Genomic DNA, 11,514 nt, shown 5'->3' with positions numbered 1-11,514 from the left:
CCTTATATAAACTTTTCCCATATATATATATATATATATATAAGGATAATCTAAGCTTCTATAAAGGTAAGATAGACGAAGTTGTAAATGGTGGATTTATTCATTTAATAATCTATTTTAACACATAAGTTACTTTTGTGACGTAATTTTGTAAATATTACTACAAGACAAAAAGTACTTCTGTCATCTCCATAAAAGGTAAAATTAAAATTTTAACTAAATGACAAAAACACCATACAAATAAAATTCTAAAATACTAACTTTCAAAATGTCATTGTATTTTTGTAAAAATTTCAAATTTACCCTTGCTTAATGATAAAGTTACCTATTTAAATAATTTTTTAATAAAAAAATAATCATTGTTTTGATAAATATATTCATCACAACCCCTTCCAACTTGATCCTTTGTATTTTGGGGATTGTTAAACTTAAGACAAATCCATATATATATATATATATAGAAAATATTTCCTTCACTACAGTCTGCAGCATGTTTAGTTACCGCATCTTACATAATTTTGGATCGAACTTTTCGATAGATCATGTTCCATGAATTCGAAAGTTCTTCCTACATATTTCCAAATCCATTGGACTCGTTTCAAAGCTTCTGCTTTTAATACATCTTCTAAATGATACAACAGGCTAAAATTAGAACCACATTTCGACACGGATGGTCCCTCCCATGTCCAAGTTGAATTTCCATCAGAGACTTGTCGCTCTTATCTCACACTAACAATCATTTTACAGCGATGTTACAAAAAAATAATACAACAAGAGTACAGAAAATTGGTCATTACCATTCCTGCACAACCAAGACAAACAGATCAAAGATTAATAAAACTATGGTGTCAAACCAACTGTACTCAATGGCAGACAAAAGAGCAAGAGGATTTAACCAGAACACATACCCTGATTACAAAAGGAAAGTACAATAATACAATGGAGTGAGGAAGGTTAAACAAATCATCACCACCTACAGAATTGGCAACCATTAATACATTATGCACAGACCAACGAACCGAGTGATCTTTGAAGATGCAACTCAGTGATCTTTGAAGTGTACTCAAAGATCACTATGGACAACTCAAGTATAAAAGCAATGCTACAATGAGTTAAGGATTCTCAAGTAATTTTAGGGAGGAAAGTAGATATGAGGTAACCTAGATGGTTCCAAACCATGATTTTCCCAATAGAAGGGTTAGCTATTAAAAAATCCTCAAAAGAATAATCATCTTATTATCTTGGCTTTTGTGTGCAAATGAAACCTCTGTTGTATGTACGTGATGGGGTATCTAGTACATGAGCCGACATTCCCACTACTTCCCCGACACATCCATATAATTCTTAATTATAAATTATTTTATATATTTTAAAATATATAAAAAGTATAAAACAAAATATGGAAATAATTTTGAAAAATGAGGAATGTCAAGAAACTTTCATTTACAATTATATCTACCATAGAATAATCATAAAACATTCTAACGAGTGTAACGTTTAGATGTTAGTGATTTGTTTTATGATTCATGAAAAATACATTCGTTTGTTAAAAAGGAACTTAGCCTCTTTGAGAAAATTTATTTATTAAGGGAATGTATAGGATGAAACCATTTATTTTTTATGCAAGAAGACTACAATCATTATTGACCATTGGATGTGAAATTGAGTGGTTGGAGATGCATCACTAATAAGGCACAAAGTCCCAAATATTTTTTTTTCGAAAGTTGTGATGCGTTTCAATACGTCGACTAATTGTGACCCTCTTATACAAAACATGAACGGTCTTATAGTATACAAACCCTTTTATTAAATACCGAGCTCTAAAAATATGTCTTATAAAAAAAAGGTCAATATAACAACAATGTTTGGTAGGCCTTGTGGTAGTGGGACTTTATATCATCTAGTAACCCAAGTTCAAATCCCATCAGGAAAGTGATAGGCTTTTGAGTTTTTTATCAAAAACTGATCTCTAAATATGCCTTTCAAAAAAGAAGGTAAATATAACAAGGGGTGGTAGGCCATGTGGTAGGTGGGAGTTTGTCTCTCCTAACAACCCATGTTCAAGTCCTACCCGAAGAGTAATGGACTTCAAGGAAAGCGGATACTTTGTATCTGCGGTGGCAACACTTCTTGTGGAAGTGTCTGACACCATACTGTACTCAATAAAACAGACGACACCTAGACCATACATCACCATTCCATATCTGCCCATGCTAACACATGTCTATAGGTAGACACAGGTCAACATTTGACACAAGAACCCAACAGGAATTGGCGTAACACTAATCAAACCACCATCTCATTGGTCTTCTCTTGTGGAACAACCAAGGAAATCCAGCATCATTTGAGTCATCGTAAATTGTAGCATGCTACAACAGACTTATAAGTCCTCTTCCTACAAGCAATTCCTTCTTGCACAGGCCCTTGCTTATATGTTCACAAAACATTCAATGCAGTTGGAATGGTAGACATTTCTTCAATTCCTTGCAACACAAGCTGTCTCATTTAGGGGACGAAGAGAGGCAGACTGTCATACCATGACTGAGCTGCGATGCTAATTACTATTTTAAAATGCAGCGGCATAATGCGCTAAGCACCAGATTCAACAAAAAAAATAAAAAAATAGAGCCGCATAATGTGTCATGCTCCAGGCCGCATATGCGGAAAAATATAATGCAACCAATTGCGGTGCATCAACCGAATATGCACACACATCGGTAGTGAATTCGGGCATATCACGTCACGTCACAAGCGATACGCGCACATATGCAGCCCATGCTCCTGGTTGAAAAATAAGCCCACGGGCATGGAAACAATTGTTTCCCCCTTGAAAAGGGAGCGGGAAGGGAAATAGCAACATAATGCCCTTCCCCCCCCCCCCTCCCCCAACACACACACACCAGCACACACCAAAAAAAAGAAAAACAACACAAAAGTTAGAATCATTTTACATGGTTCTAGCGTGATTAAAAACCAAAAATTTCCAACTTTCGATTATTTTCTTGAATCCAAAGTTTCTAAAAAAAAAAAAAAAGGTGAGATTCTTTTGGCTATCCTTAGCGATTGTTTTGGGCATTATTAGGAGGGTATTTTGGCAAAGAAAAGATTCACCAATTAATCAAATGTTTTCAGTAGCCGAGTAGAAATCGAAATTTCTTTTGATAGTTGGGTAATTTTTAATTTCATAAAGCTTCCTTTTTGGGGGCCAATATCTTAATCATCTTCTAGTAACAAGCATTAATTCCCTAATGCTTCCTTTTTTCGGGCCTTCGGCCCTCCGGGCTTTTAACGGCCCTCCGGAGTCATCCTTTTGACTCTAACTTGACATATCTATTTCTTCAGAATACAAGACATCAATCCTCAATATGTATTCCTCTTATTGGGCTATCAAGGGGCTTAGAGTCTCAAACAACTAATATATTAGTAAATTAAAAAATGTACTATAACATAAATTACATTCTTTTGGCTATCCTTAGCAATTGTTTTGGGCATTATTAGGAGGGTATTTTGGCAAAGAAAAGATTCACCAATTAATCAAGTGTTTTCAGTAGCCGAGTAGAAATCGAAATTTCTTTTGATAGTTGGGTAATTTTTAATTTCATAATGCTTCCTTTTTGGGGGCCAATATCTTAAATCATCTTCTAGTAACAAGCATTAATTTCCTAATGCTTCCTTTTTTCGGGCCTTCGGCCCTCCGGGCTTTTAACGGCCCTCCGGAGTCATCCTTTTGACTCCAACTTGACAAATCTATTTCTTCAGAATACAAGACATCAATCCTCAACATGTATTCCTCTTATTGGGCTATCAAGGGGCTTAGAGTCTCAAACAACTAATATATTAGTAAATTAAAAAATGTACTATAACATAAATTACATTAATTGTTTTATGTATTATTATATTTTTTATGGTTTTATAATTTTTAAAATTGATTAACCACAGCAGAGGAGATGCCTGCATTGGGACTGCATCGAGCCGCATTGGACCCCGACTACATCGGGTCGGCATCCTGCATTTTAAAATACTAGATTATCTTAAGAGGGTTAAATGAAGATCAAAAGATGAATTGTGTCAACTGTTGCCATCAAGAACAACCCTCTCCACTGACCCAATGTGAAAACTATCTTTTCCAATGGTGATCTAGAAGAAACACCAATGATCCCATTACCTAGACTTGAAGAATAATCATGAAAACGAATTTGGCACATCAACTATACATTACCTGGACTTGAAGAGTAACCATGAAGACGAACTTGGTATGTCAACTCACCACTACCACATGTGGAGCTTGGTTTCTGAAGCTCCACAGACATCACATTAGAAATACACATCTAATAGAATTCCACCAAGCTTATGCCAAACTACCTAAGATGATTAATCTGGTCAGGCCACTAGTGACAAGAAATTTCATGCATGATGTGCCTGATTTGCCGTAAATTCAGTCATGACTGGATATTAAATTTCAGCAGACAAATCCATGTTAGTTCAGAAACGTATAGGACTAAAGAGAAAATATATTTTACCAAATGAAGAAACGATTTATACGAATCTCAGACATAAAAATCAGTTATTGATCATATGAACTATTTTTGTTCAAAAGGCCGGATAAACTGCTTGAATACTATAATTCGTTTTTAGCATTCATGGAGGGAAGAGAGAAACTACCAAGACACGAGTGCTGCCCCTCACCAGTGACCCCCCCTATCAGCAGGTCTTGCATATAATGTTCAGCAATGACAGAATTGTTTTGCAATATTTTGTGATATGATTAACAGAAGTGTAAACAAGGGCGAGAACTAAGTACATGCACGAAAGAAGAGAGAAATCTGAATACATCCATATCCACAAAGTTAGGACCTAAAGAGGTAGGCCAGAAAGAAATGTGAATACATCCATATCCACAAAGTTTACCTAAAGAAGTAGGCCATCAACAAGGGACCAATGTTTTGCTTTGTAAGGTTTGAAGGGAAAATTTTTAGCAAGGTTATCAAATGTGGAGTGCAGACTAGATGCACTGGGAGGTCCGATGTGTTATGCACCTTGATGCGGCCGCAATGCAGGGACATCACTTCTAATATGATCAACAAATTAAAAAAATAAAAAATCTAACAAAATACGAGAGTTCAAAGAATGATATGACTTTGATTAATGTGATAGCAGGCATTTTAATTTAGAATGCGTCACTAACATATATGTTGTCCACGTAGCTGATAGAGTAACAGAGAAATTTTTGGTCTTTTTTACGCTCTATAGAGCAACATGTAAAATAAATTCATCCAATCCATTCATTTAATTATAGAAAACACAAAAGAATATGTATTATACCAATGAGGCACTTACAAAATAAATTAGCATCTAGCAACTAAGTACACTATGGCAACTAGTAAAAATGCCAAATACTAAAAATGTCTGAAGTACTTCACAATTACATAACAAATAGAGATGAAAAGTTCATTACCTAAAAGTATAAAAGATGACTACACCCAACTTTGGATTTCCAGGTTTGATCTACTTGGCCCTTGACATTTTTGTTGGCAATATGGCCTTTCAAGGACTTAATGCCAAGAGTCTTTCGCTTAGTCGGAGTGCATGAAAGAGAGAGAATCTAGTTGCCTTGCGAACTAGGGCCCAGATTCTCTTAACCCAAGTACATGAAGCATTGAGAGTTTACATTTTGAGAAAGCAATTTCTCAATGAGGTGTGAGGGTCACCTCCTACTCAAGAATTTCAATTAGAATGCCTCGTGATTAATTGTGATTGGCCAGGGCTTGGAGAATCCAATCGAGTAGAATAGAACCCGAGTATTTGTTGAAAGTTGGCCCTGTATGGGATGGTCAAGACTCATGGGACATGAGTCTGTAACCTAACACGAGACCATTCCATAGCATGTGCGCCTTCATTCGCAAGGGAAGCCACTCTTCTAAAGTTTTATCCGGCTTCGAAGAGCCAGTGCACATGTGCTTTGAGAGGACCTTTGTATTTAAGTAGGAAAATGTCTCGCATATGTGCACCTGTAATCTATTGAGAATCCGCTGATAGGAAGCTTTGTCTCAATGACTTTTATGTGCCAAATTATGTGTCTCTGTCATAGACTGTAGAGCAAAAATCCGATGGGTCAGTTTGAGACACGGCAGAGCATCATTCGGGGACTAGTTTAATGGAGTACTCTGATACCTGAAATCTCACATGTCTTTGGTCCAATTTTGTTTTGGTGAGAAATGATGTATAAATGTTCAAATATATTTTAGATATTTATTACGATTTTTAGATATTTTTTTGGATTTTTTAAATCACCAAAAATGTGATTTTCAAAATTGTTTGGGCTTAATTCCATGTGAAAACGTCAATGTGGATGCCACGTATCACTCGAGTGGCCATAGGGTGGCCACATGGTATCAGAGCCCCCCCCTGTTTGGACGTAGATTCCCATGCGTGGGGGGCCCTTATGGCACTTGGTCACTTATTTTTATTTCAAACCTTATGTTATATTGTTATTTATGGTTATGACTTAAAGTTGGATTTTGTCACATGCTTGGCTTGTGTAAAGCCAAAGCAATTTTGAAATAAAAATAATGTTTTTAAAATTGTTATCCACATGACACATATATAGCATGTGAACATATCGTGTGAATGTGCCCCATTGGTGTGATCCATGTGAAGGGTGTAAGGTGCATGTGAAAGGTGTGAGTTGAGCTCATTCTATTGGGGGTGTCATAAGCCCTTTTTACCTTTCCCATGTGATTGATAAATTTTATCAAAATGCCCTTGCCCATTCTCTACAGTAATAGATTTATTAAAATTCAAGGGTCTTTATATAAACCCATTTTTGGATATGCTTGGAATTAATCTATAAGGCTAAGGACTAAAAGGTAATGTGGCTTTGATTTAAAGTTTATGGGGTAATAAGGTACTTAAATTTCATCCCTTTATTCTAGTGATTGGATGGGGATGAGTGGCTAGGATAATTAGTCTCTCATATGTCATTGATAAAGTGCATCAAGGGTCATAATCCATCCTACACTTAAACACTTTATATAAATACAATCATAAGTTCAATCAAACCCTAACTTTGAGAAACACCTTTCATTAACTAAAAAGAAGAAGAGAGATCTGCCCCCTTGGCCTGCACACACCATCCATGTTCATCCTCGTTCTTGTTTCCCTTGATCATCATAAGATCTTTAATGGTGCTCCCCTCTTTGATAAGGTCAAGTCCATCATGTGCAAACACTAAGGTATTATTTATTTGAGTTTTTCTACTGCATAGCTTCTCTTCCCCATAATCAAAACTTGTTGTAAATTCACATCTACAGAAACTTTAACTTTCTTTTGTCATTAGTTTCATATGATATTCATGCTAGATTCATATAGTATGATGTCCGACTTTGATCATGTGTTATATGCCTTGATTGCCATGAATCAAGTCTAGCTTCTTTTAGATCCTTTTCATCCGAAATTTCTTGAGCATGTCCTAGTATTGATCTTCAAGTTCAGAGCATTATTATCCATTTTCAAAGATCATTTATCAATTTAGAGTTCCTCTTTTAACATTTGGGACAAGTATTGGTTGACCGATGGACCAACATGTGTAGAATTCTCATATTTGCCTCATCTTGAACCCGATCTCTCTCATTCTATTTGCAAACCGATTGCTATCATATTGTTCACATTAATTGAACCTTATTATTGTATTTATATAAAGTGTAAGTGTAGGATGAATCATGACCCTTGATGTACTTTATCAATGGCACATGAGAGGTTAATTATCCTAACTACTCATCTCCATTCAACCACTAGAATTAAGGGATGAGATTTAAGCGCCTTATCACACTATAAACCCTAAATCAATGGCACATTATCCTTTAGTCCTTAGCCCCATAGAATAGCATATCCAAAATGGGGTTCATATAAAGACCCTTGACATTTAATAAATCTATTAGTACAGAGAATGGCCAAGGGCAAGGACATTTGATAAAATGTATCAATCACATGGGAAAGGTAAAAAGGGATTACAATACCACCAATAGAATTAACGCAACTTACACCCTTCACATGGGTTATACCAATGTGACACACATCCACATGCCATATGACTCATGTGGATAATAACTTCAAAAATATTATTTTTATTTCAAAATTGCTTTGGCTTTACACAAGTCAAGCATGTCATATGCGACCCTTCATATGGGTCACACCAGTGGGGCACAAATCCACATGTTCACATGCCATATGTCCCATGTAGATAGTAATTTTAAAAACATTATTTCTATTTCAAAATTGCTTTTGTTTTACACAAGCCAAGCATGTCACATGTGTGACTATTGAGCATGTGACTAAAATCCAACTTTAAATCATAACCATAAATAACAATATAACACAAGGTTTAAAATAAAAATTAGTGACCAACTGCCATAAGAGTCCCCCACACATGGGAATCATCACCCAAACAAAGGGGGCCCAATGTAAGGGGCCCATGGTGCCACGTGGCTAACCTATGACCACTCGAGTGCTACGTGCCATCCACATGGACGTTCTCACATGGAATTACGCCCAAGCAATTTTAAAAACCATATTTTTGGAGATTTAAAAAATACAAAAAATTCTCCAAAAATCCTAATAAATATTTAAAACATATTTGAACATTTAAGCATCATTTCTCATCAAAACAAAATTGAACCAAAGTTATGTGGCATCTCAAAGCTTTGATTCTAGGTATCGGAATACTCCATTGCGCTAGTGCCGAATGATGTTCCGCCGTGTCTCAAACTGACCCAATGGACCTATGCTCCACAGTCTATGGCAGAGACACATAATTTGACACATCGAAGTCATTGAGACAAAGCTTCTCATCATCGGGTTCTCAATAGATTACAGGTCTTAATCAAATCTCATTCTCATTATCACACACAATCGAGTAATATAAAACATCAATATACATCTATAAATTAAATACTCATAATCAAGGGAGAAAGTAATAACAATTATGTTAACCTCCTTAACCCCATCCCATGCACATGCCTCATGAAAGTACTAGCAATCAAGCCTTTATTCAATTGGTCGGCATGCAATCTCCTCTCTCACACGATGACATCGTGCTCTTATGTGTCTTGATTTGCTATGGAACCTTGGTTCTACTGCCACGACTATGGCAGCTTGATTATCACACATGATTTTAACTGTTCCACGCTCGAGCAGGTTGTAAAACATATGATTCAAGAACTTATTAATCCATATGGCTTCTTTAGCTGCAGAACACAAAGCCATATACTCGGCTTCCATTGTAGATAGGGCTACTGCATCTTGCTTCTTGGTGCGCCAAGATATGGCACCACCTCCATATAGAAATAGGTAACCTGATGTGGATCTTGAGTCATTTGGGTCCCCTTGACAATCAGAGTCCTATATCTCAAAACTCTAAGCTCACTCACATTCCCATAGGTTAATCCATAATCAATTGGTCCTTTTAGATATCTCGTGATTCTTTTAACGGCTTTCCAATGTTCTAACCTGGGATCCCTTTGAAAACGGCCTATCAAACTTTGGACAAAAGCTACATCGGGCCTAGTTCCCATAGTTAAATACATTAGCGACCCCATGACACTCTTCTATGGGACCCGTTCCATTTCACTTCTCTCAAGATCATCACTCGGCTCCATATTAACACTCAATTTCACTCTCTTTTCCACGTGTATCAATATGTTTGCACTCACTCATACCAAAACCTTCTTGCAATACGTGGATTGTGTCAAATGAATTGTGCGGGGTGCTTGATCTCTCACAATTTGGATTCCCAATATATAAGAAGCTTCTCCTAAATCCTTCATGTCAAAACTATTTGATAGCAATGCCTTTGTATCTCTTATTTGGTCTAAGATGCTGCTAGTTATTAGAATGTCATCCACATAAAGGGTCATAAAAGTGATGCCACTCCCACTAGTCCTATAATAGACACAATGATCATCCTCATTAATATTGAATCCATTCCTTACAAGGGTTTGATAGAATTTGAGGAACCATCGTCTTGAAGCTTGTTTGAGGCCATATAGGGATTTATTAAGTTTGTATACTAGTTTCTCCTTCCCTTTCACCACAAACCCCTCGGGTTGGTTCATAATGATTTATTCTTCTAGCTCACCATTCAAGAAAGTGGTTCTTACATCCATTTGGTGCAATTCTAGAACAAGGTAGGCGGCTATGGAAAGGATCATTCTAATTGAAGGCATTTTGGCAATGGGTGAATAGGTGTCAAAATAATCTACCCCTTCCTTTTGAATATATCCCTTTGCCACAAGTCTTGCCTTATATTTTTCAATACGCCCTATGGAGTTAAGTTTCTTTTTGAATATCCACTTACATCCAATGGACCTATGGTTAGGTGGTAGGTAGACTAACTCCCACACTCGGTTCTTTATGATAGAGTTCATCTCATCTTCCATGGATTCCTTCCATAATTTATGATCGGGACAAGATATGGCATGTAGGTAAGAAATAGGTTCATCATCAGGTTCCTCACTAATTCTCTCATAGGTTTCTCCAAGGTAAGTGAAAAACTCGAGTGGTCTTCTTATCTCTCACTTCACCTAAGTGGAACGGTTTCAATTTCTTTGTTAGACTCAAGTTCATGGAAATCTACTCTCTTTTAGGTCATTTCTCTCTCAAGGTATTCATCTTCAAGGAAATGGACATCAAGGCTTTCAATTAAATTTCTATTCATTGGGTTATAGAACCTAAATCCCTTTCTATGAGATGGGTATCCTATGAAAATACAAGGATCAAGTTTGGATCTATTTTGAGAGGGTATGAAAATATGGGCTGAACGTCCCTAAACTTTGAGGTGTCTAATAGAGGGAGGTCGCCCCATGAAGAGCTGGTATGGAGTTGATGAGATTGCTTTAGTGGGAGTCCGATTAAGGACATGTGCCGGTTAGAATCGCCTCCCCCAAAACTCTAAACCAAGATTGACAATACTCATCATGCTTCGCACCATCTCAATTAGGGTCACATTCCTTCTTTCGGCTACCCCATTTTGTTCGGGTGAATAAGGGATGGTGGTTTAGTGAATAATCCCATATTGAACACAAAGATCATGGAAGGCTTGGGAGGGGTATTCTCCACCTCTATCCGACCTAAGGTTCTTAATTGTTTGACCTAGTTAGTTTTCAACTTCTGCTTTATCTTCTTGAAATTTGCTTCAGGCTTGACTCTTGTTCCTCATAAGATAGGTGTGTCCGAACCAGGATTGGTCATCGATAAATGTTATGCAGCACCTCATGTGCCCTTTGCTTGGCATACTCATAGACCCACGTACATCAGTGTGGATTAGTTCTAAGAGCTTAGTGACCCTTTCGACCTTTTTTTGGGATTTCTTTACCATTTTTCCTTTTAGGCATGTTTCGCACTTGTTTTGTAAATCACCATTCATTTTGTTAAGAAGTCCTTCTCTCATCATAATTTGCATTCTAGATGGGCTAATGTGGCCTACTCTCAAATGCCAGAAATGTAAATTTTGAAAATCAT

At 36.7% G+C, this 11,514-nt stretch overlaps 1 protein-coding gene across 12 annotated transcripts in view; it reads right to left on the bottom strand.

The window, feature by feature from the left end:
• Positions 1-516: 516 nt before the first annotated feature.
• ASHH3 (histone-lysine N-methyltransferase ASHH3) overlaps positions 517-11,514 on the bottom strand; it is a 38,021-nt gene continuing 27,023 nt past the window's right edge. For 6 of the 12 annotated variants that reach the window (XR_016056135.1, XR_002280663.2, XR_016056136.1 and 3 more), the window contains 2 exons: positions 909-973; positions 517-802 (listed from right to left, as the gene is read on the bottom strand). The gene's annotated coding sequence lies outside the window, so the exon portion shown is untranslated. The remainder of the gene's footprint in view (positions 803-908; positions 974-11,514) is intronic. The other 6 variants (XM_088867737.1, XM_088867734.1, XM_088867739.1 and 3 more) reach the window with 1 other exon arrangement.

The sequence above is a fragment of the Amborella trichopoda genome, chromosome 5 (genome assembly GCF_054954075.1).
Source record: "Amborella trichopoda isolate Santa Cruz 75 chromosome 5, AtrichopodaSantaCruz75HAP2 v2.0, whole genome shotgun sequence".
Taxonomy (NCBI): Eukaryota; Viridiplantae; Streptophyta; class Magnoliopsida; order Amborellales; family Amborellaceae; genus Amborella; species Amborella trichopoda.
Note: the sequence above shows the minus strand (reverse complement) of the source record. Positions and strands in the feature narration are given on the sequence as shown.